We start from the raw sequence: 24,947 nt of genomic DNA, 5'->3' as shown, positions 1-24,947 counted from the left end.
CCATTCTGAGAGGTGCGTGCACCGAACGACGGTAGGTGCGTGCGCACATCCCCAAACGCGCAAAGCTGCCAGGCAGACCCGCAAGCTGGGGCTCAGAGCCAGCAGCTGGAGGGGAAGAAAAAGATGGTGCCGTCTGAGGAGTCTCTTCTTCGGCTATCTTGCTCTGCCCGTCTCCCGCTTGAAAGAACCTCCTCAGCGGATCGGTGCGGTGAAGAGGCCGGGCTTCCTTTGGGGGGCCTTTCATTCCTGTACAAGGGGGAAGGGGAACTCTCTGTGCTTTTGTGTGTGTGTGTGTGTGTGTGTGTGTGTGTGTGTGTGTGTGTATGTAAAGCACGAGAGAGGGAGGAAGAGGGGGGTAAAGCGAGATCTCAAGCCCCAATGTTTCCTGCCTTCCACTGCCGGCGGCCGCCCTGCATTCTTAGCATTCCTAGGCTGTGACTCCGAGGTCGTCATCGCCGTCTCCGCTGGGCAACGCCCCTTGGAAGAGAAAGGGAGCAGGACAGGCACGCTCGCCCCAGCGGAGTGGCCGGCCCTCGTTTTAGTAGCGAGACAGTAATCGCTCCCCTCCACCCCCCCCAATGCTCCCGGTTCTCCCGTTTGCCCGCCGCCCCGCTTTCCTTCCTGAATTTTGCGCTTCCTTACCCAACTCCAAACTTTCTCTAGCGCCCCTGTTCTTTAGGAGGGGGAACCAAAGGCGGAGCCGTTTCTCTTTCTCTCTCCCCCCCGCTTTTGCCGCTCCCCCACCCAACCAGTATCCCGCTTCTCCTTCCTCAGCAGCTTTGCAGATGGGACACACACACACACACGCACACACAAAAGCACAGAGAGTTCCCCTTCCCCCTTGTACAGGAATGAAAGGCCCCCCGAAGGAAGCCCGGCCTCTTCACCGCACCGATCCGCTGAGGAGGTTCTTTCAAGCGGGAGACAGGCAGAGCAAGATAGCCGAAGAGACTCCTCAGACAGCGCCGTCTTTTTCTTCCCCTCCAGCTGCTGGCTCTGAGCCCCAGCTCGCGGGTCTGCCTGGCGGCTTTGCGCGAAGCTTGCCGGGGTCGTTTTGAGATTTACACGTGTCGTTCTCGGGGGGAAAGGGGTACCCGACCTATTCCCCCCCGTTGAACGAGCCAGGGGAGGGCAAGAGCCTCTGCGGGCAGGGAGGGAGGAGCGGTGAGAAAGGGACATTTGGGGTCTCTCGCCAAGGGGTGTAAGCCGAGGAACCCCGAAAATCGGTTTGAGTAGAAAAGGAGCTTTGGCAGGGAGGGAAGTGAGGTTGGAAAAGCAGGCCGGGCGAAGGAAGGGAGTGGAGGCGGTAGCTTTGCAGACGGGCCGCGGCAGCTTTCCCAAGAAGCGGCGCCGCTGCCCATTCGTGCAGAGGTACGCGCGCACCTCTCCAAAGGTTTGGGGAGGTGCACGCGCACCTATGGTCATTCGGAGAGGTGCGCGCACACCTCTCGGAATGGGCAGTGGCGCCGCTTCTTGGGAAAGCTGCCGCGGCCCGTCTGCAAAGCTGCCGCTTTCGGCAGCTTTGCAGACAAGCCGCGGCAGATTTCTCAAAGAGCGGCACCGCTGCCCGTTCGTGCGGAGGTACGCGCGCACCTCTCCAAAGGTTTGGGGAGGTGCGCGCGCACCTCCACCCGTTCGGAGAGGTGCGCGTGCACCTCTCCAAATGGGCGGTGCCACTCTCCATTTGGAGAGGTGCGGGCACACCACTGCCCGTTCAAAGAGGTGCGCGCGCACCGGGTGGCTGGGAGCTGCAGGAGACAGCTCAAAGAGCCGCATGCGGCTCCGGAGCTGCGGGTTGCCAACCCGTGGCCTAAAGCATCAAACCAATCAAGTCTAATAAGACTCGTTCTTTGGCCCTCTACTACTATTACATCCAGGTGCCCCAAAAACCCTTTAAATTTTACCGATAATGTGGCTTCCCCCTTAACTTTAACCTGAGCGTTCTGAAAGTCTGTTAAAATAATATCTGAGGGCCTTAGTTTAGCCCACTTGTTACTGCGCCTGCATACAAAGTTGAATGTGTCTTGCAAAATGATCGATACTGCTGAGCCGGAGTCCAACTCCATTTTACAAGGAATTCCTTGTAGCTCTACTGTGAGCTTGGGTTTAGGCTTGAGGGGGTGACGAGCCCTGGTGCGGCAAATGCTTCTCCAGCTTCTGAAGAACCCCACACTAACTGGACCCTGGGCCCCACTACTTCTCCTAGTTGGTTCCTCCGACTGGTGCTTGGGTGGTCTGTCTATCAGACGCACTCTGCAAACCACCGCAATGTGGCCGTTCCTTCCGCAAGCTCTAAATGTGGCCGAGTGAAATCTGCAATTGACGCAAAGATGATTGCCTCCGCACCCCTTACATCTAGGTAAGAGAACTGCCTTGTAATTGTTCTCTTGTTTATGGTTTCTGCGGTTTTGCACGTTTGGTTGTCTTTGGAGCTTGTTGATTTCGGGTTCTTCATCTTCTGACGATTCACCGACGCATTTGGCGACCTCGAGATGGACGGAATCTTCAATTTTTGAAGATTTGGTGGGCTGCACTGTCTGCACTGCACCCCCGGCGGCTTCATCGGCCATTACCTCGTCCTGTGCCTCGGAGAATGTGAGGTTGGGTCTAGCAAACAGTCTCTGCTGAAGGGTTCTGTCTCGAAGGCCACAGACGAGCCGGTCTCTCAGTCGTTCCTCTAAGTTCAAGAACTTGCAAAGGCGTGCAGCCTGCCTTAGGCCCACGATAAACTCTGAAGCTGTCTCTCTGGGTAGCTGCATTCTTTGGTCGAATTTAAAATGCCACACCATCTCTGACATTTTGGGTTGAAAATGCCCCGTCAGCTTCTTCTTAAGATCTGCAAACAATACCACTTCGTTGGGCGTCGGCGCGAAAAGGTTTTCTGCTAGATCAAAAGTTGCCAGTCCACACACGCATAGCAATGTGGTGGCGTTTAGGCCTTCCTCTGCAATTTGGTTTGCTTGTAAATAGTTCTCCACTTGCGAGAGGTAAGATGGCCAGTCTTCTGGATGTTTTACATCGAACTCTCTGAGTTTGCTGACCTTCGGCATCTTCCTTGCTTCCTGCATTCTTGGATCCTGCTTCTTAGCTCAGGGAATGCATCCACTGAGCATGCGACCGCTAGTGTGGCTTTACTAGCCAGCCTGGGGGGGAGGGAAATGCCTCTTCCCTCCAGCGTGTATTGCCGACCCCTCGTTGACTTCAGCCCTTTTTAAAATGGTGATGCAGGATCCCATCCTCGTTGCCACTCTTAAGTCGTGGGCTCTGGTGAGCAGGAATGAAGACACAAGGCTGAATACAGAGAAACTCATTCTTTATTCTCGATGGAACTGTACTTGAGCTTGAGCCACACCCGGCCACAATATATATAGCCTAGCCCTATGGAAGCAGCCAATAGGATTAAACCCATGCTTGCTGCCTGGGCTGACCAATTGCAGGACCGGAGACGGCCTGTCTAGGTAGCTGGGGAGCCGTTAGCACTCCAGCAACGCACGTGGTGATGATACCACAAGCCGAATACATAACAGTAAGCAAAGTAGTACAGTGAGAAGAGTAGAAGAGAAACATGGCAGAACTAAGCATTTTCAGAGTTTTGACCCAAATGAGAACCATGGAGACAGCATATGGACTTTCTACCTGCTTTCTCAAAATGGCACAGGAAAATCCTACTGAGATAGATTTAAACTTGGGTTCCTTTGAGCCAGGGTCCCACATCTTAATTGCTGCTCCATGTACCAGCTCTAGATACGAGAGAGAATAAAGGAATAATTTTAGGACAAAACCTCTTATGGTAACTCAAGCAAGAGTCAAAGTTAGGAAAATCTTGTTTCTCTCCTTGCAAACAAATCTTAAACAGGAACCATTAAATCTGAAACAAAGCAGCTGTAGCGCCTTCACATTTCACTAAAAAGATACTAATCCATAGAAACATGATTTAACATTCTTAAAACGTGATGTGTTAAAATATTTTTGTTAAAACCCAACTACGTTTCTCAGTAAAGGGATTGTACAGTATGTAGGTTGGTGACAGTGGAATAGGGTTGAGGGGAGGTGTTCCTCTGTCCACTGCAGCGTAGCCACTGACACTAACATCGGAAGCAGATAAACCAGTTATTAAGATGGATGGAGTTCCTTAGCTTCTTTTGAGTGTGTGCTGCACTTTAGGCTGAAAGTTGTTTTTAATATGAAGGGGATTATAAAAAAAAATAGGCAAATTCCTCAGGCCACGTGGTGTTGTCCCGGCAAGATAAAATTATTGCTTTTGGGGCGTGTGTATTTCTTATGACGTTCTTATTCTTATTCATTCAGGAAAAACCTTTGTACTGGAAAACTAACAAATGTTCTGCCTTAGCAAAACAAACATAGTTCAGGTCATGTTCAAAGCTGCATTTCTTTTTTTCTTTTGGTTAATTTTTCCCCTTCTTGCTCATAGTACTTGCCAGTACTATAGAGTTTTCTCTCAGAAAAAAAGAAATGGGTGGGAATGGGACGTAATACAGGTGAATACAGGTTAGGCAGATAATAAAAAGGTGTAAATGTTCCTCTGACGTTGCGGCAGTGGTGGGATTCAAATATGTGAACAACCGGTTCTCTGTGTGGATGCGGCTTCCGGAAGTCCATTCTGGGCCTGGGCAACAAAAAATTAGCTACTGGTTCTGCGGAAGTGGTGCGAACTGGATGAATCCCACCACTGTGTTGCAGCCAAGTTCTCCTGTTTGCATTCATATCACACATTCCATGAAAATCTGGGCTTTGAGTTTATGAGCATTGTTGTTTTAGTCGGTTCGTTGCAGGCAATAAGCGAGACGAAGGTTCCAAACAGTAACATGCTTTATTGAAGTAAAGCAGAATAGAACTGAAACAGTGGATGCTGCGCAGCTATTTATAGGCGGCGGCCAATAGATTTGAAGGAAGCCATTCCCACCCCAAATCTACCAATGATAGTCCTGGAGATAACAAGTCTGGCTTAGTCAGTAGCCGTTACACATACACACCAATGAGCAACTGTTAATGCAGCATTTAAACAGACACGTGAATCAGTACAAGCAAAAAAACCCCAATACATTACAACCATGATCCAAGATTGCAGTCTAGTCATGCGCCAGATATCATTCTTGGGCACTTTGATAGCACAAAGATTGGTTACAAATTTTCTGTGTATGAGTTTTATAGGCCTTTTTCAATTTTTGCCAACTCGTTTCAGATGTTATTATTATATAAAATGGGTTTAGAACTTTTAAAAAAGGAACAAAACAACGATTGTGGACTCACTGGCACATTTTGAATCTTGGGAACAGAATCTGAAGATTCTCTTTCTTTTACTACAGAGCTGTTTCTTTCCTTGGTTCTCAACCTTAATCAAGATTACCAAGCAAGTAATAGTCCATACCCAATACCTACTTTTATTTCCTACAAATCTCGTCTTGGCTACCTTAGAAAACTATTTGGTGATGTGAATGGGCTTCAGTAGTAGTTTATAGACACCTCACCAAGGTTTAACAGAAAGAAGCAAGGAAAAAATAAATGGTTCCTTTTAGTTTCCAAGATTACACTGAAGTATGGCCATCTTGACATTTCTAAAATGGGATGTTGAAACAATTTTTTCTTACTCACAATTGACCTTTAAGGCTCATTTCATCAAGAAGAAATTTACAGTTAATTCCTTGAAAATAACCCTAAAAGGTTGCTTTGTGTTACATGTTTTCAGAGTGGGTTAATCCAGTTTTAAGGAACAGGAATGATAAGTTAGCTCACATGAATGCTGCCCTGAATGTTATTACTTTTATTTCCTTCATTGTAGCAGATCAAGACTGATAGCAAATTTTAGTCCTTCCCCATAATAGGGCCCACAAGATTGGTTGTGCCCAACAGAGCTTTGGAAAACAGGATGGCACTAAGATGAACAAAATCTTGACTGAGAATGAATCAAAGGTGGCGGCATCCAAGATGAAGTTATTTCTCATTGAATGAGGAAACTGTAAATTTCTGTATATTTATTTAACAGAATGTGTTGACATTTGTAGGCAGAGTAGCCCTTTCTGAAGGAATAACACTTGCTAATATGTAAAGCAGATATACAGGGCACTTCAGTTTGGTAGTTTGTAGTATTCATGCAGAAGAAATGGTGAGTGGTGTGATCCACATTTCCCCTGTAACTTACATATTAACTCCATATTAACCTGTATCACCCAATATTGCTTTTGCACTCTGCATTTCTTTTGATTACCCTTTAATAAGATTATCTTCTATCTTGACACTTACCTTCTGTCCTAGACCTATGCTATTTATCTCAACTTTATTACTGTAGTGAACAGACATGTGACTCTCTAAAGGGGAGGAAAAGTTGATGGATACCAAGGAAAGACATCTCTCCAGGAATTTTCTGGGCAGGCATCTCCAGATGCTAAATCAAATCATCCTCCTTCACTTTTGAAATAAGTAAGCTAAGAACAAGTCAGAGCGAGCTGAAAACTTCAGTGTAGACCTAACTGGGAAGACATTATGTTCCAGCTGGCATAAAAGAGGTCCATCTGCTGGCTCCCTCAGAAATCTTGTTCACAAAAGGACACTATACGCTTTTTAATTTGTGCAAACTTCTGGACTTATTGTTCCGTAAGTATGCTTGTTATCTTAAATCCTAAAAGTGTACTAATCACTCGGTGCCAAAACACTATTAAATTATTTAAGAGACTTCCCCAAATTGTGTGATAAGCCACTGACATCTCATTTCCTATGAATTGGACTTGCTATCCTGTCAGATTGAGTAACAAAGTTAGGGCTGATTATGATTTTGTGGCTTCTTATAAATCCTGCTTGCTTTCAAAGAGCCACAGTTCAGGCTGATTTTATTGAGAATCATCCAGGTTTCCATTGCAAACCTGGAAGTTCATTCTTAACACTTCACAGGTGGAAAAAAAAGGGACTTTGGTACTCTCCACTGCCTATCATCCCTCTCTGAGTGAAGTCTTTTTTTTGCATTCCTTCATCTATGGTTTTTTAAATTACATATTTATCACAAGAGCTGGTCCAGAAATGTCTACTTCAATGCTTTAATAAGGCCAAACAGAAACATCACCTGGCAGGTGAGAATACAGTATATTACTGTATATGGCTGAATGCTAAGCAGTATCAACACAGCTCAAGGATGCAATATTAAGAGTAATCCTTGATTTATAACTCTAGCTGTCAACTGTGGCAGTGTTCCAATGTTAGGGGTTGCCACAAAGAAGGAGTCAAACTATTCTCCAAAGCACCTGAAGGCAAGACAAGAAGCAATGGATGGAAACTCACCAAAGAGAGAAGCAACCTAGAACTAAGGAGAAATTTCCTGACAGTTAGAACAATTAATCAGTGGAACTGCTTGCCTCCAGAAGCTGTGAATGCTCCAACACTGGAAGTCTTTAACAAGAGATTGGACAGCCATTTGTCTGAAATGATATATAGGGTTTCTTGCCTGAGCAGAGGACTAGATGACCTCCAAGGTCCCTTCCAACTTCTTCTTCTTCTATAGGAAACCCTATACCATTTCAGGCAAATGGATATCCAGTCTCCTCTTAAAAACTTCCAGTGTTGGAGCATTCACCACTTCTGGAGGCAGGTTGTTCCACTGGTTAATTGTTCTGTCAGGAAGTTTCTCCTTAGTTTTATGTTGCTTCTCTCCTTGACTAGTCTCCATCCGTTGCTTCTTGTCCTACTTTCAGGTGCTTTGGAGAATAGCTTGACTCCCTCTTCTTTGTGGCAGCCCCTGAGATATTGGAACACAGCTATCATGTCACCCCTCGTCCTTCTCTTCGTTAAACTACACATACCCAATTCCAGCAACCTTCCCTATATGTTTTAGCTTTTTATATTAACCCCCTTTTTATATTAATCCTCAAGCTGACAACATGTCTCCTTCTTATGTTAAAATATCCTGCTAATATAGTAAAAGCATGCAGGTATTCACCATTTACGATATGGGCCATAAAGCAGCAGTGTTGCAGAGAACAATCAAGTTAACTACTTAAGGACTGTAAAATAAAGTTCCTAAACTTGTGGGCACCTGAACACAATCAATAATAAAAAAGTCAGCTCTAGATTTCCACATTTATCAATTTTGGTAGTATTTGCAGGACCCAAGTTTCTTTATCCATTATTGAATTTATGTGGAAACAAAAGAAGTACTTTTAGTGTGTTTTAGCTCTGCATAGTCCACGCCTGAAATTAGGGGTTAATATAAAAAGGTAAACATTTTATTTCTAGGTTTAGCAGCAATTCTTATGTATCTCCTCTATTTATAATATTTCTCTATTTCTGCCCGTTAGAACTTTATATTTCAAAAAGACCTGAATAAAAAATGATTTACACAGATGCCCAATGTTCTTGCCTTGTATAAAGCATGCAGTTTGTTCAAAGTACTCCAATGGAATTTTCCAGAAGAGCTTGTTCCTCAAACTTCCTGAAACGGTTTGCTAAAAATCACAGCACTTGTTTTTCTTCTGTTCACAGTTCCCTTATGTAATCAATTAGGGTAACAATTCTTGGAATGCAATTACAGCAATTTTGTTTACAGCAGAAGATAACCGAGAAAGCAAAAGGCCATTCAGAGAACTTTATTCCACCTAGTGGCAGAAAGATATTTTACCATGTAGCGTTATTTGAAAAGCTAATGTCACATCATAAATTGACTACTGAAAGATGTCAAAAATCCAAATTCCATAGCTGGTACTGAGTCAAAATGTAGACAAATATTTTGGTATGCCCTTTAGTAAGTTAACAAAGGGTTCTATAATGTAAATGAAAGGCATTAAAATCTCATATCTTGTAAAACTTCAAAAATCAGTCTAATTAAACTTCTCAGTATGACAAAGGTTTTGTTGTTTGGGTCAAAAACCACTAATTCATATGATGTGGTATATAATTTGGTTACAATGTTTTTATTGCTTTGGTGCTTATCTGACATGGCTATCATTCTGAGTGCATCAGACTGCATGAGCCGGCTTATCTCAAAGAGAATCCTATTAAACCAGACCTCCAATAAGACAGATGGCATATATTAAAGTATCCCCAAGAGAAGGTTCTGTATTGCCCATGCAATTCCAAGTTAGTGAAATAATTAGCTGGCTCCACATTACATTTAAATAATTTTGCAATCCTAGATCCGGAATGTATTTAACAAGATACTGTTTTACAGTACTGAAAGCAAGGTTTCTGATGGAAGACCATATGGCAAAAGGGTATTACAATAAGGCTTTTTCCGCAACCGAATAAACTGCAAGGATCGTTAAGGGACCAAAAGTTTATTTTTAATCAGAAAGTGAAAATTACCAGCCAATGTAAATCTCCATCCTAGACAACTTAGATTTCAGTTGTAAGTTTGCATTTATACCAGGAAAAATCTGAACTGATTCCAGCAAAGCACAGCTAGAACATGGGCTGAACTTGAAATCAAATGAGAGGCTGCACCAAACATTTAGCTGCAAGTAATTTGATGGGGGAGGAGTGGGTTTTTGAGTGGAAGAACCTCAGTACTGTTGCACCATTCCTCTAAGATGTCCCTCTTGTTCTAAAAATATGCCTACTTAATTACCCGGAATTTGTCAGTTGCTTATTCAATAACTCTTAGCAGTTAGTATAATCTTGTTTTCTGATCACTGACCTGGAGACACTTATCAGAGTAATATGGTGCAAGAGCTCTCAAAGCTCTTATGATAAATTTGAAAATGGGATAAAGCTATCACAGCTATAGCGCACTGTACAATTAGGAGCCATTTGTTAGCTTGGAAGAAATACTGGAGATGCTTGATTAGGGATTTATTCACAATTTTTTTTTAAAAAAATACCCCTTATTTAATCCTTAACTTCTTGGACTGCATTTTATATGCAGATTTGTATTTTCATACAATTTCTGGATGAATAAAACATCTATCTATGGCAGGGGTAGGCAACCTTGGCTCTTTTATGACTCGTGGACTGGTGAATCCCAGCTATGCTGGTTCAGGAATTCTGGGAGTTGAAGTCCACGAGTCATAATAGAGCCAAGGTTGCCTACCCCTGATCTATGGTTATATCCATGAGCTATTCCCTCAGGGATACCCTTGAAATGGAATAAAAATATCACACTTGGAATCAACGATGTTGCATAGGGTAACTTGAAAGGATGGAGAACAAAACTATCATATGAAAACTGGTTAGTCTCATAGGTTTTTAATGCTGAATTCAAATGTTTCAGAACTTTTCTATCAGGTATGGTGTCCGAGTGATACATAACTTACTGTTGATAATAGCCTATATTTACAGTTTAATCTGAAGCACGAGTGTCACCAAAGATTGTCTAGTGGCTTTTATCTCAAAGACCCAGTCAGCCAGCATACTGGGACTCAACTATTCTTGGTTTTCCCATGTTTCAAGTATCCTGAGGAAATTATTTACCATACTCATCACTGACTATGCTGAGGTTGTCAGGGAAAAAGTCCAAGTGATGAACTTTCAATGACATGTTATGTTCTACTGCTTAGTGTTTTGTGAATTTCTTGCTTTGTTATTCTCCAAACTGTTTGTGAATAAATGAAGTATGTCTGGGCCATTCTTTCTGAGCTTGATGGGTTTTTCTTTTTCTTTTTGCTGTCCTACTCATGGAAAAAACACTTTGCTTTGTGTATCCAAACTGCAGGCTGAAAAAAGTACAGTGACTTTCAGACTTCCAAAAACAGTCCATTTATGTTTTTCACACTGGATCTTTTCTTTCATGTTCTCATACAGCTCTTTCACGTTAGCAGCATGGGCTAACACATAGATGATAAATTATTTCCATTATGAAAAAGAGCCTTCCAATTAACTTTCAAGGAGCCAACGATTAACATTGTGTTCATGGCCAACAGTCTCCATAACTGAATAGACGTCTTTACAAAACACTAATCCAACTTATTGGGAGAAGAAATTGTTTTACATTCATTATGGTGGCTATGAAAGAAAGAAAAAATCTTAACTATCATGACAGTGAAGATTCCCTTTCATTTTGATCTTAAATGTTCACCCTGCTTCTAAGACAACTTCAAATCATGAACAAGATTGTTCAGATCCCCTTGCATCAACAAATGCAACTCATTTCAGATAACCTGAAATGTTACAACAGAATGAAGGCTTTCCTTTTCTGCTTTACCTAAGTGCCATCTTTATTATTAGTCACTGTCACTAAATTTTTAGAAACTTTGGTGCAGTAAAACTCTTACTACACGGGACTAGCTTCATTGCAGTTGGTAAATCTAGCTAATTCATAGCGTGCTTATTTTAGAGGTGATCCCTGTTGCGCTTGTTAGGCAGAAATAAAATGAATTGGCATGTGTGCTAATTCCTCCACTCTAAAAAATCTGATACAGATATGCTACTATAATTAACATAAAACACCATAATGTCACTAATTAAACAGAATAGGGTCATAAAAAATAAGCCTGATAGAAAAAAATGACTTCATTTTTGAATTCAGCATGAAAAAGTTTGCTTAGAACACTTATTACAATCCTTGTGAAAAAAAATGTTGACTGTTTATCTTTCCACCTGATGTATATATCAGACTTGGATCAATGAAGGCAAATTTAGTTCTTCCTGCAGAATTTGAGCACTGCACTTCAATAATGTTTACCTGGGAAAAAAAACGTAAGATACAATAAGTAAGCTTCAAACGTATGTTTCCTCAATTTTTTTTCTTTCTCCCTCTGGGCTTGACTGGGAGAATATAAATATGGACCAAAGTTATACATAAAATATAACTGAATCAAGTTCCTTCAAGGACAAAATGTTCTACTAAAACTCAACAATTCCATTGATGATGCAAAATAATTAAGCCTAGCCAGGGCAACTGGAATGAGGCAAAATGAGAATATGAATGCTTAAAACCTTCTAATCTTACTAGACATCTATGCTACTGCATTCAAGCATGTGCTAGAACACTGCTTGGGAATTATGTCCATCAGCAGATAGCATGTTCAGCTTATAAATTAAATTCTTGTAGTTGAAACTGATTTCACATAACATTTGTTGGACATTTCTCTGTTTAATATTTTTCATATTCAAAATACTATATATTCAATCTTAGAATGATTTCTTTTTTTACAGATTTTAAAAAAAGCAGAGTAAAGCAGAGTAAATATCTGACTAACCTAAGAACTGAATCTGGAATTTAATCTCCAATTTTTATTATATCATATTCTGTTGCAGGTACTTATGAGAAAATATGAGTTTTTCTCTCTGCTTCCTTATTTTATCCTTCCAATATCTTTCAAACAGTCAGGTTAAATACGGGTCAATCTAGAGATTTTTTGGGGTGAGTTTTAAACCTGAGTCTTTACTCAATTATTCATCACATTGAGATGATCTTGTGGCAATAAAATGTTTAGCAACTTTGTTGAGGCAATGTTGGTCCTCTTTACAGAAGAGCTCCAAGACTGAGCACAAGGGCTCCCTGTGCCAAGGTGACCATTTAATTTAGCACTCCATGAACAAAGGTAACCAGACTAATCTGTTACCTACAGAACAGTAAGAGTGCGTGTGTATGTGTGACTCTACAAAATACAGCCACTATAGCTTGGTGGTCAAGATACTGGACTTGTAAGTGGGAGAGACTGGTTCAGGGTCTTAGACACAGAGTTCATTGGAAGATTTTAGACTAGTGATTGCAACCCAACCTATCTCATATGGTTATTACTGGATCTAATATTAGGAGAAACCTTAAGGAAACTGCATACAAAACTTCAGAAATAACACAAACCTGTGGTCCTGTGCATATAAAATATAATGTAACATTAGAATTATATATCAATTTCTCATATATGCGCATTATATTCTTGTACACAAGAGATAAGGAGGGCTACATTTTCCCTATTCACAGAATTTCTTCAAAAATTTAAAGCTCGGTGGCTTTCCTCATTATTATGGTTTCATACCCACTTATTAGTGCATGAATTAGATAAATGTGAATGCCTCTATTGTGAGAAAAAAATTCAGCAATGCTAAGTGAAATGGGAATTATCACTTATACTGTGCACACTTAAGCTTTGATAAAAATGTTATTTTAGTACTGTGCTTTTGTTATAGGGGTTTCTTTTTCAATTGAAGTTATTTCCATGTTAATTTTGTTTCTTAAGATTTATTGTTATATATTACTGGGTTAGGAACGGTAGAAACAATTCAACACTCATTCTGTTTGAATAAGCACAGTACTGTTTGGAGTCCCATTTGAAGATCTATTTAGAAATTTGGCTTATATGTAACAATTAATATATTTAATTTCACATTTTTCTTATCAAGTGACTTAAAAGTCAAATTACTGCATCTAGAACACTAAGAAGAGTTTGAAATACAAGATGGTTACCTAGAGAGAGTTGCTGCAAAATAGTCATTTTTCTGTTATCTTCTGATTTAATAGGTTCAGCATCTGTAAGAAACACTGATTAGCCACTGGTAAAAATAAAAATGTAACTGCAGGATTCCCAATATTTATCACAAAAGGGAAATTTTAAAAAAAATAGGCACAAGATCAGTTGCTTGCCCCTGTGCTTCAAATTTTACTTTTAAAAACAAAAACCAAATATAGTCACCCAATATAACTAGTTACAGCAGTCAAAGCCCCAACAATCATATAAAACCTATACACACTGCACATCACAAGTTAGCACATCTTTTCCTTAGTCTATGGCAGAGGTCTTCAAACTTGGCCCTTTTATGACTTGTGGGCTTCAACTCCCAGAATTCCTCATCCAGGCATGCTGGCCGAGGAATTCTAGGAGTTGGAAGTTCACAAGTCATAAAAGATCTACGTTTCAAGACCCCTGGTCTCAGCCCGAGACAAGAAATCTGTATGCAGTATCATACATGACCATCAGGTTCCTGTAAGAATGCTCACACCTGTTACTGCATAAGGCGGATCCCTTAAAAGGAACGTATCGCCTTTTCTTAATCTAGGGCAAAGTCAGGCTCACTGGTATAAAGCAGGACCCCAGGAGCCCAGCCACACAGCAGCCATTTCCTAGCCCATGAACGTAATCCCAGCAAACTTTAGCACGTTATCTGAAATGTGCTGGACTGGACAGTATCCCTAATTCAAACGTGCAGTCTTCTCCTATCTCCTAGCCAGCAGGTCCCAAACGTGCTAAATGCGAAGTCCCATAAGCCGAAGGCAGCATGACTTAAGAACCTGGTAGGGCAGGAAGAGGGTGGTGGTGGGGAGGAGGAGGAGAAGGCGGTGAGAAGCTCCGGGGAGGAAGAAGCCAAAGGAAGCCCGTCAGGGTGGGTGAGGAAGAAGCCCACCTTCTATCACCAAGGCCTGAGGCTCTCCTATCTCACGTCGGCTCGCCATCTTGAGATACCGCCGGGGAGGGAAGGAGGAGCGAAAGGCGAACTCCGCCGGCTGCCGCTCTGCCGTCTCCTAGCCAGACCAGAGGAGGCGGGGCTCCGTTGGCGGACCACTCGTGCGCCTGCGCACTCAGAGGAACGCTAAAGCTATGGGAGCTATGGGAGGAAAGTGTTCTTTTTGCGCATGCTCCCTGTAGTTCCCTTCTGCACACGCGCTCACTGGACGGACCACGAATTCAATATAGAGCAGGGCGAGAGCTATTTGAGTTATTATTTGAGCGTTGGATCAGACACTGCTTCATGGAGAATACATTTTCACGCTATAGAAAGAAGGTTCTTGTTTCTGAGGTGGCTGACCATGTTGCTGGGAATGGTGGGTTTATATACCTTCTTGGGCAGGGGGGGTCTTCAAATTTGGCCCTTTTATGATTTGTGGACTTCAACTCCCAGAATTCCTCAGCCAGCGTGCCTGGCTGAGGAATTCTGGGAGTTAAAGTCCACAAGTTAGGGCCAAGTTTGAAGACCCCTGTTCTTGGGCTTTTGTGTTTGGAGTTGTTCCTGTGGCGTGAACTTTGACCTGAGGTCCAGTGTGCCCTTCTGGTATTCTAATGGTGGTGGGTTAATCCTACTATGTCCTAAAGGTCATGTCCTGCTTCCCTGTGGCTGATGGCTATGTCCTGTGTTGGATATTTTGGGTGAGGGTTTGTTGATTCTAGGGATCTTTGTCTTTCTAATCCCATCAGCCCTAAGCTTCCTGGCTCCAGTCTTTCTGAAAGTTATCAAATCTGCATTTCTACAGACCTGGCCTTTGCTTGGGGCAAAGAGATTTTGGGGGGGGGGTGTTTCTGCCTAAGATTTTCTATTATTCCTTTGGAGAAATATATTCTGCTTTTTTTTTAAATATCCCCCAAAGTAATTCATTCTCTGGGGGTATGTGCTGTCTTCCTACAATACTAATCAAGTCACCGTGTAAGGAAGAGCAATCATGCATTTTCTGGCTGAAGAGTAATTTTCATTCTCCGCTATTAAATAATTTGCATGGCTTTGCAATGAATCTCACTCAAGTGTGTGACAAATAGCCATGCAGAAGTTCACTGAAATGAAACACAGATCTCTGGGAATATCTCTTTTCTTTCCTGACAGCCACTCCTATTGTTTTATATGTGTACTGTAACAACATGTTAAGTCCAACATTAATGTCTCTGAAATGCTATTCTGTCGGAATTTGACACTTCTACTTCATTTGTAAGCTATTATACATAGATTTGTGGATCATGCTGTGTGTCATACATACTTTCCGCTGACATTTCAGATACAAAAAAACAACTCCTGAATTTTTTTACTTTTAATTTTTATCCCAAAGACATGTGGAAACATTAGTCAATTACCTAACAGAATTTATATTTTTGTATTTTGATATTTTGGTGTTCTGAAGAGCTGCTGAAAAACAATTTGTTTTAAGGGAAGGGATGTGAATCGTGCTTACAATTTTCTGTATATGGAAATTGCCCAAGTGCGAAGCCTGGTTCAACTTTTAATCACACAGAGTATTTTATTGTGGTTAATTAATTATAGGAACTTTGAGGAGAAGATCTCATATCTAACTAATCTTTTTGTCCATTCCAATCTCTAACTGTGTTAGTTGTCTTACTACTGAGAAAAAAGTGAAAAATGAATTATTTGTGGTTTACGTATTTTACCAAATGTAAAATATTCAAATAATCCAGCACCACATTAGGTTCCCCTCCCCCCATTTTGGTGAATTAGGAATAATCAGTAATAATATTTTTCACTATTATCCTCTAGAGCTGACATCTAGTACCAGGGACTTGGTTTTCCATCACCGACCCATTTAAACAATTTTCTGCAACCTTTCTAATCTGAGTTTTTATACTGTGTTAGTTTGAGAATAAGCCACAGTAATTAAGTCCATAGATAACACTAAACCATAAACTATGGTTTACTGATCAATGTGGGTGCTCCATCACTGAAGGCTTTTAGGAAGAGATTGGACAACCATTATCTGAAGTGGTATAGGATCTCCTGCTTGAGTAGGGGCTTGGACTAGAAGACCTCTAAGATCCCTTCCAAGTCTGTTGTTATTCTCTAGTTCATCACACTAAGTAAACGAAACCAAGTCTAGTGTGATTGAAATTGCTAGTAGTGTTGACTCCATGTAAACTGTTTATTTAAAAATACTTGTTTGTGCCTAAATTGTCCAAGTACTTAAAATATCCAGAGACTTTCCTCGTAAGTCCTGATTTCAACTCCCATGTTGATCTCCTCATTTTGCCTGTCTAATTGACTCTGATCCCTTGGCTATTTTTTTTCCTGAGTACTGAACCAATCATATTTCTTTTTTTTTATTGAAAAGTTTTCCAATACATTTTATCTTTAACAATCCCTCCCCCCCACCCCCCACCCAACCCTTCCTAGCCCTCCCTAACCCTCCCCCCTCCCCTTCCCCCCTCCCCCATTCCCGACTTCCCAGAGCTAAATACAAGGTATAAAAGTAAAAACAATCATAAACAACCATATGCTAACAACAATAAGCTATTAAGTCTATCGCACTCTAGCTCATATAAAATGACTACAAGCAATACTAATATCACATCAAAACTTATGCAAATGCTAAATGAAACTTTTTGGTCCCATATTTGTTCTGGATGTAATCAATCCACTTTTTCCACTCCATAATATAACGTTGTTGCGAATGGTCTTTCAAATAAGCCGATATCTTTGCCATTTCCGCCAGGTCAGAAACTTTTAAAGTCCATTCTTCTATAGTCGGCAGTTCCTCCTTCTTCCAATATTGACCTACTAAAAGTCTTGCTGCCGTAATTAAGTTCAACATCAACTTAGTGTCCACAACAGTAGTATCCGTAATTATGCCCAATAAAAACAATTGCGGACAAAACTTTATCCTTTGCTTAAATATCTTCTGCATATTCCACCAGATTTTTATCCAAAAAGCCTTAACCTTTTTACAGGTCCACCATATATGAAAATACGTTGCGTCTTCGCCACCACACCTCCAACATTTAGGTTGATAGTTCGGATACATACTTGCAAGCTTTTTAGGATCTAAATGCCACCTATAAAACATTTTATAAAAGTTCTCTCTTAAATTTTGGGCTTGCGTAAATTTTACGTTCCTCACCCAGATCTTTTCCCAAGTATCCATTGTGATAACTTCTTGAATATTCTGAGCCCACTTTATCATACAATCTTTAACAAGTTCTGTTTCTGAGTCAATTTCTATCAATGCAAGATATATCCATTTGATATGTGCTGGACCCTGATTTCTAATTTGCTTTACCAGATTTTCATCAGTCATTGAAAAACCAATTTTCTGATCTGAACCAATCATATTTCTGAGGGAAACATACCGGAAAGCTTGGCTTATTTGTCTATCACATTTTGGAATTGCCCATCTTTCTCACACAGGGACTTTCCATTATCTATGTAGCAATATAAATGTTGCTGTTCTTTATTTAAAAATCATACCAGTGTATTTTCCAAGGATCTATCTCAGTAATTTCCCATGCACTATGAATGGTCTGTTCCTAAAGTTCTTCATTATGTATTAATACTGTCCAATTATACACTTGCTTTGCAAGAAATATTCATACTAGAAGCCAAAAATCATGAACTATTCAAAAGGGTAGGTGGTTCACTAACCATCTCATTAACTACTTAATGAGAGCTAGTGGCCTAAACCCTACATACTCTCTCAAGTAGTTACCATATAATTTTCAACAAATTGCTTTCCCTCTTAATAGGTTAATACTAAGAATGTGTTTAGATCTGCTGAGGATTTAAAATTCCAGCTGAGCCCAATAAAGTTTCCTCTTAGTGCTTCGTGGTTTTCACTACTTCTTCACTCTCGACTCAATTTCAAGCTCTTGTGCATTCAGGTAAATAATAGAAGGGGTTTTAAATAAGTTATGACAGTCAAATAGATCAATAATTTACTGTTCCAGATAGGCTTATTAATTTGCAATTGTAATAGCATCTAAGCTTAATATACAAGTTTGAAATAGTTTACCTAGCTTATAACCAAGTTGTTTAGGAAAGTTCTTTTTTAAAAAAATGTATTTTGATCAGTTGCTGTGTTCAGAGGTCATGTGATCAACTTTTGCGACAGTTGTAAAAAAATGCTCATGAAATGGAGCAAAACAACCGTCTTGTGGTTGTAAATTGAGGATTAGCTACAGTGTGGACAGACAGCAACAAATGTATGTCTACTACACTGACTGTTCACAGGGATGGAAATGGGCCTCAGAGACATTGATATATCCCTTGTTCCCTAACTAAACTATCCTCAGGTAGTCATGCAACACAATAATATGTGGCTGAAAAATATGGCTGGGAGAAAAACATGCAAATTTTTACACTGCCAATCTTCCCTTTAATACAGCATATGGTTTCTATTTTCTGTTTATAGGAGTGGCTTAGTAAGGGATTTTATACTATTGCATCAATAATACATGCAATGCATTCTTGGCCCTTTTCAGAGGATAGCTGCAGCAGGACTCCATTTATAAAAAATTAGCACTCCTCATTATCTTGCTCACCTATCTGCTTCAGTTTTTCTTTGCCTGCAGGCAGCTTGAAATGTTGTGTATCTCATTTGTAGCCAGTTGAGAGCCAGATTGAGGCTAAGGGACAAGGGTAGAAGCCAGGAGACTGTGAGTTCTAGTTGCACCTTAGGCCCAAAGCCAGCTGGGTGACCTTCGGCCAGTTACACTCTCTCAGCCCAACCCACCTCACAGGAGGAGGAAAGCGTATTGTGGATGTTTGCCACCTTGAGTTATTTATAAAACTAATAAATGTGGGATAAAAATAAATAAGGAAATAAAATTTTACTAGTTCACCACAGCCTGATTACTTGGAAGCAAAGAAAAAAAGTAGTTTGAAAATAATTATATTGTTCCACCACCCCTCCCCTTCTTTGTCTTTCTTCTTTCCCTGTTACCTCAATTTTTTTTGGGATAAAGGAAAACATTGAAATTGTGAAATTTGTACAGGATAGATTGAGCATAAATTGGCATTATCTCCCCCACCTGCCCCAGCCCAAGAGCATAAGGAAGACATGGCTCTGCCTCTCCCAGGTTGGCATTTGGGGGATGTCCCTGTTAACATTTAAGATTCTGTTATATGGTTGTGCTTATAATTTTGAATGTGAACCTGCAAGCTAATCCTTGCTTCCCTGGATAATAGAGTCTTTGAACAGTTACTAAACGAACTGTTGTAAGTCGAGGACTACCTGTACTTCATCACTTTTTTCCTTTTTTTTTGGTCATCAAGTTTTTGACACCTTGCTAGGCGACTGGTGGTACTCGGATGTTGCCATATCCTAAAAGTGGTACAATGGGTGAAAAGGTTGAAAAGCCCTGTTCTAGTCCAACCCCCTGCTTAGGCAGGAAACCCTATACCATTTCAGACAAATGGTTGTCCAAACTCTTCTTAAAAACCTCGAGTAATGGAGTACCTATAACTCCTGGAGGCAAGTTGTTCCACTGATTAATTGTTCTAACTGTCAGGAAATTTCTCCTTAGTTCTAGGTTGGTTCTTTCCTTAATTAGTTTCCATTCATTGCTTCTTGTCTTGCCTTCTGGTGCTTTGGAGAATAAAGATTTAAAGAAATCAGTTATGAAAGTCACACATTCTTTCATGGGTTTTTTATTTTGATAGGAATGATATGGTGGCTTGTTGAAGTATTGAGAAATTTAAAAAAAATGAATAGGAAACTAGTAGATGGCAAATCAAATATCTTTATTACGGTCTTTAGCCAGCTTTTACAATAAAAGAGTACTATAAAAAGAGAAGTAGTTTAACACAAGTCTTTGTTATCGGGGAAGGGAAAAATAATAAGACAATAAAACAACATATCTAAATAGAAGTTTTGTGTAGGTTTATAACTTGGTGAAAATATTTGGCCTCCTGATATGGGAGTGTGGGGTTAGCATCCCTTAAAAATAATGAACATTAAATTTATCTGTGTGATCAGATCGTGTCTTAGGGCATCATAGAAAAGGTAAAGTTTCTACCTTCCTGGATCCACAAGGGCAACGTATATAAAGATTTGAAGAATTCAGTTGTGAAAGTCAAATTCTTTCATATTTTTGGGGGGGAGGGGGAAGGGATGAAATGTAGGGATGTTGAAGTATTGAGAAATGAAAAAAAACACAAATACTGATGTCCTCAGAAAACTCATATATGTCAATTTCATGTTTTTGCGTTTAAGCTTAAAATATTTTTAATCCTAGGCATATAAAGAAAAAAGAATACTATGATCTCAAATGTTCTAGATATGAAGACCCTGCAGTAGCCTGTCCAATTTTTGCTTTTTCAACCTAATCTGTTTATAAGGTGGCTGTTAAGGTGAAAAATAAGAGGACAGAATGTTACGTGGTAAGATACAAATCTGTCTATTATTTGTTTGTTACACTCCCTTCTTATTTTTATAAATAATTTTTTTTATAAATTGAGGAACCCCAAGATATAAGGAAAAGTATCTTTCTGTTTTTAAACATGCTTCTGCAGCATACTTTTAAAAATATACGGTACTTTTCAATTATCCAATATCAGCCAATTTAGTGGGGGGGGGGGTTTCTTCAAAAAAAGGAGGTTAGCATTCAGTCTAATCACTGTAATGTGTACAATAACTCTAATACTTTGCTGTTGATACAAGAAAAGATATTATGAGGGGTAAATGTCTGTGGAGATTCTCAATCATCCAGGTAACGGTTGTCCCAAAGGTGCTTTTTCCAAAAGGCAACTGGACTTTCTTGGGTTTTTTTTCCCCTTGAAAACAATATTATGCATGAAGAAGAACTGAACTCTTATATTATGATTTATTTGGAAAATTTCTGATTAGTAGTTGCAGTATTTATATACTTAAAATGTATTCCATATAAATATAATTATATAAAAATAATGTATATAAATATTACATAATTTTGTCATTATATTTTAAAAATAAATTCATTCATGGTTTTGACTTTTTCAATGATTATAGGCTATTAATTTGGTGTTGACTATTTGTGACCACATAGATGTCCCTAACCTAGTTCTTCATGTCTTCCAAAAGTGTGCTCACCACCGTCTACCTTGCTGCTGGTTGTCCTCACTTTCTCTTTCCTTCCACCTTTCCCAGCAACAGAACCTTTTCCAGAGAGATAGGTCTTCTTCTAATGTGTCCCAAGTATAATAAATTCACTCTGCTCATTGAATGGGAACTTTGGATTGATTTGTTTTCTTGGCTGTCCATGGTATTCTCAGGAGACTTCTCCAATATCAATTTTCAAAAGCACCAATACTCTTTCTATCCTGCTTCTTCAAAGCCCAACTTTTGCTTCCACAGAGTATTACAGGGGATACTATTTCTTGCATTGTTCTGATCTTTTGTTCATTATATTGTTTAGTTCCATGGAGATTACTCAGGGCTCAGCAGTGAGTTATGTGTGTGTTTATTTATACAAACATAAAGACAGATTCTCTATTGAATAGTTTCCAAACAGGCTTTAATTTGAGATGATTAAATGATTTCTTCTGGAATGGAAGTTGTTAATGAACATGTAAGAACCCCAAACTGTTGGAATTTATGGTAGTTATAAATTTGCTGGCACCATTAAACTACTATGTTTATTATAAAATAATCCTTTATGATAAATTGTTAACCAGTAACTTGAGAAGGTTTATGGTTTATAATTAGGGAAATAGATATGTCCATGATTAGTAATGGGTTTTTAATTTTGTTTCCTTATTTAGAGTAATTATTTATCCTAAATAGTTGTTTTACATTCTTTTGTTAAAAAAGTGCACAATTGAAAGATCAGTTTATGTTTTTAAATATACAATTGATTTTTAATTCGAGGGTATAAATGCTGACCTTTTCTCTACATTTATGAAAAATGGTTATGCTTAGTTTTATTAGTTTGCTGTTAAAGATTTGTGTTGAAAAATGTTTGATTAAAGTTACATAGCTTATAGAAATAAGCTTTCTTAGAGGTTTACTGTTCAGAATGCAACAGTAGGAGAAAGAAATATCCAGTAATGCTGAGGATACGTTGCAATAAAAACTAAAATCCACAATGACACCATTGTCTTCAAGGTGATGGTGCAGCAGTTAGAATACAGTATTGCAGGCTAGCTTTGCCCATAGCCAGGAGTTTGATTCTGATTGGCTCAAGGTTGACTCAGGTTTCCATTCTTCCGAGGTCAATAAAATGACCCAATTGTTGGGGGCAATAGGCTGTCATTTGCAAACCACTCAGAGAGTGCTGCAAAGCACTGTGGAGTGGAGTATAAGTTTAAGTGCTATTGCTATTGTTATTCATCTGGACAGATAATCTCAACAAAGTTTGGTATATTTATTTTGCGGTATATTTCCATTTTAGTTAGCTGGACCTTTAATAAACTCATTCCCTTTTCATCTCACAGGCCAGTGTGCCTGGCTGAAGAATTCTGGGAGTTGAAGTCCACAAGTCATAAAAGGGCCAAGTTTGAAGACCCCTGTATTAATCATTCAGCCAACCAACCACAAGCAGAGACAAGAGAAAAACTGTTCTCACTCTTACTCTTGGTATCACTGTTCAGCTCAAAAATGCCACTATTATTTTATAATTTGGCTGGGTTTTTTTATACTGTTGTACCAAGAGACAACTTCTTCTATTGGTATAGAAATTGCTCCCTAAACACTCAACAAAGAGGTTTTCTTTTTTTAAAAAAAAACTACAATAAACCATGTGTAAGATTTTCCTTACATGCATAAAAGGTCTTGTAGTAGCTATATGAAACTGAGCACATTTTTTTACCCCACCCAAAAGGCAGCATTGTTTGTGATTGTCCTCTAATTCTGTCAACAATAAAGCTACAAGAGCTATTTTCTTAAAGAAAAATATGAAAGTTGGTTCCCATCTAATAGAAGTCAGCAAAACAATAAACTATGCAGGTAGTCTAGCCAAAATCAAAGCAGCAGATTTTCAAACCCTGCCTATTATAAAAAAAAATCAAGAAAATGGATGAGTTTTCTACCATAAAATTTCTACATGTTGGTACCTCTTTTAAAAGTCAGTACTCACTATAATGCTTATGTTGTAACCTTAGTCCTACTTCTAATAAATATTACTAAGGTTTATTCTTAGGATACTCTCTTCCCTGTCCCAGCTGTTAGAACAAAAATCATCATCATCATCATCATCAAGTTGGAAGGGACTTTGGGGGTCTTCTAGTCCAACCCCCTGCTCAGGCAGGAAGCCCTATACCATTTCAGACAAATGGTTGTCCAGACTCTTCTTAAAAACTTCCAGTGTTAGAGCATTCACAACTTCTAGAGGCAGGTTGTTCCAGTGATTAGTTGTTCTAACTGTCAGGAAATTTCTCCTTAGTTCTAGGTTGCTTCTCCTTGATTAGTTTCCATCCATTGTTCCTTGTCCAGCCTTCAGGTGCGTTGACTCCCTCTTCTTTGTGGCAACCCCTGATATCATGTTATCATGTCACCCTTAGTCCTTCTATTCATTAAAGTAGATATACCGGTACTAATTCCAGCAACTGTTTTTTATATGTTTTAGCCTCCAGTCCTCTGATCATCTTTGTTGCTCTTACCCAGAGTCTCAACATCTTTTTTACATCGTGGTGATCAAAACAGGATGCAGTATTCCTTGTATGGCCTTACCAAGATGTTATAAAGTGGTATCTATCATAAAACAGACTGGGACTTATTCTTAGAACCCATTTTTCTTAGGCATGTTTCATCCCACCAGACTGGGTTCAACAGGCCTGCCAATTCTGTTAAAAAGAAGTCCCAACTGATTGTAGATGTTCCATAATATTTTTTTTTATTTTATTTTATTTTTATTTTAATCTCATTTATATCCCGCCCTTCTCCGAAGACTCAGGGCGGCTTACAATCTAAGCACAAATTAAATGTGCTTAGCAATAGCCTTCATTCTATGTATATGCCTGCTTATTAGGGCTTTCACACACACACCCCCCAAGCGGCATTATTACAAAGTCAGCTTATTGCCCCCAACAATCTGGGTCCTCATTTTACCTACCTCAGAAGGATGGAAGGCTGAGTCAACCTTGAGCCTGGTGGGATGCGAACCTGCAATAATTGCAGGCAGCTGGTGTTACTTAAGGAGGCATTAGCCCACTGCTCCACCAAGGCTCTTTCAGCTATTCAGCTAATAATAATTAGCTGAAGATAGAGAGCCTCTGGTTTTCAAATCTTGCATGTAATTGAACTGTGACTGGAGTCTGGTGGCCTCCAAATTAGCTTGAGTCAAATGGAGCTATTTTTGGAATTGCCAAATTTCAGGCATGGATTTTTGTGGTCAGTAAACAACATCAGCCTTGGGATAGTTAGTAAAAGCCTGAGATTAACATATCAGATAAGCTCCTTTACAAAGCTAGAATGTATAAAGTATATACTTGCCAAAATGTAGAACTACTGTAACAAATTTAATTATAATTACATCTTCCAGATGGACTGTCACATAAGTGTTTTAGATGATGACTTAACTATTTAACTATTCTGTTTATTATTTAGCTGTAACTCTGCAATGGCTGCTGTGTAATTTCAGCAATAAAAATTAATACCCCAGGGCTCC

General features: G+C 39.8%; 1 long non-coding RNA gene across 1 annotated transcript; it reads right to left on the bottom strand.

Moving 5' to 3' along the window:
- Window positions 1–9,262: 9,262 nt before the first annotated feature.
- On the bottom strand, window positions 9,263–14,436 carry LOC308662330. Its single transcript, XR_014025167.1, has 3 exons — window positions 14,284–14,436; window positions 13,349–13,411; window positions 9,263–11,620 (listed from the first exon to the last, which is right to left on the bottom strand). It is a non-coding gene; the product is annotated as an uncharacterized lncRNA (long non-coding RNA).
- Between the last annotated feature and the right edge of the window lie 10,511 nt (window positions 14,437–24,947).

The sequence above is a fragment of the Vipera berus genome, assembly GCF_964194415.1.
Source record: "Vipera berus genome assembly, chromosome: 2".
In the NCBI taxonomy this organism is placed as follows: domain Eukaryota; kingdom Metazoa; phylum Chordata; class Lepidosauria; order Squamata; family Viperidae; genus Vipera; species Vipera berus.
This window is presented reverse-complemented; position numbering and strand designations above follow the sequence as displayed.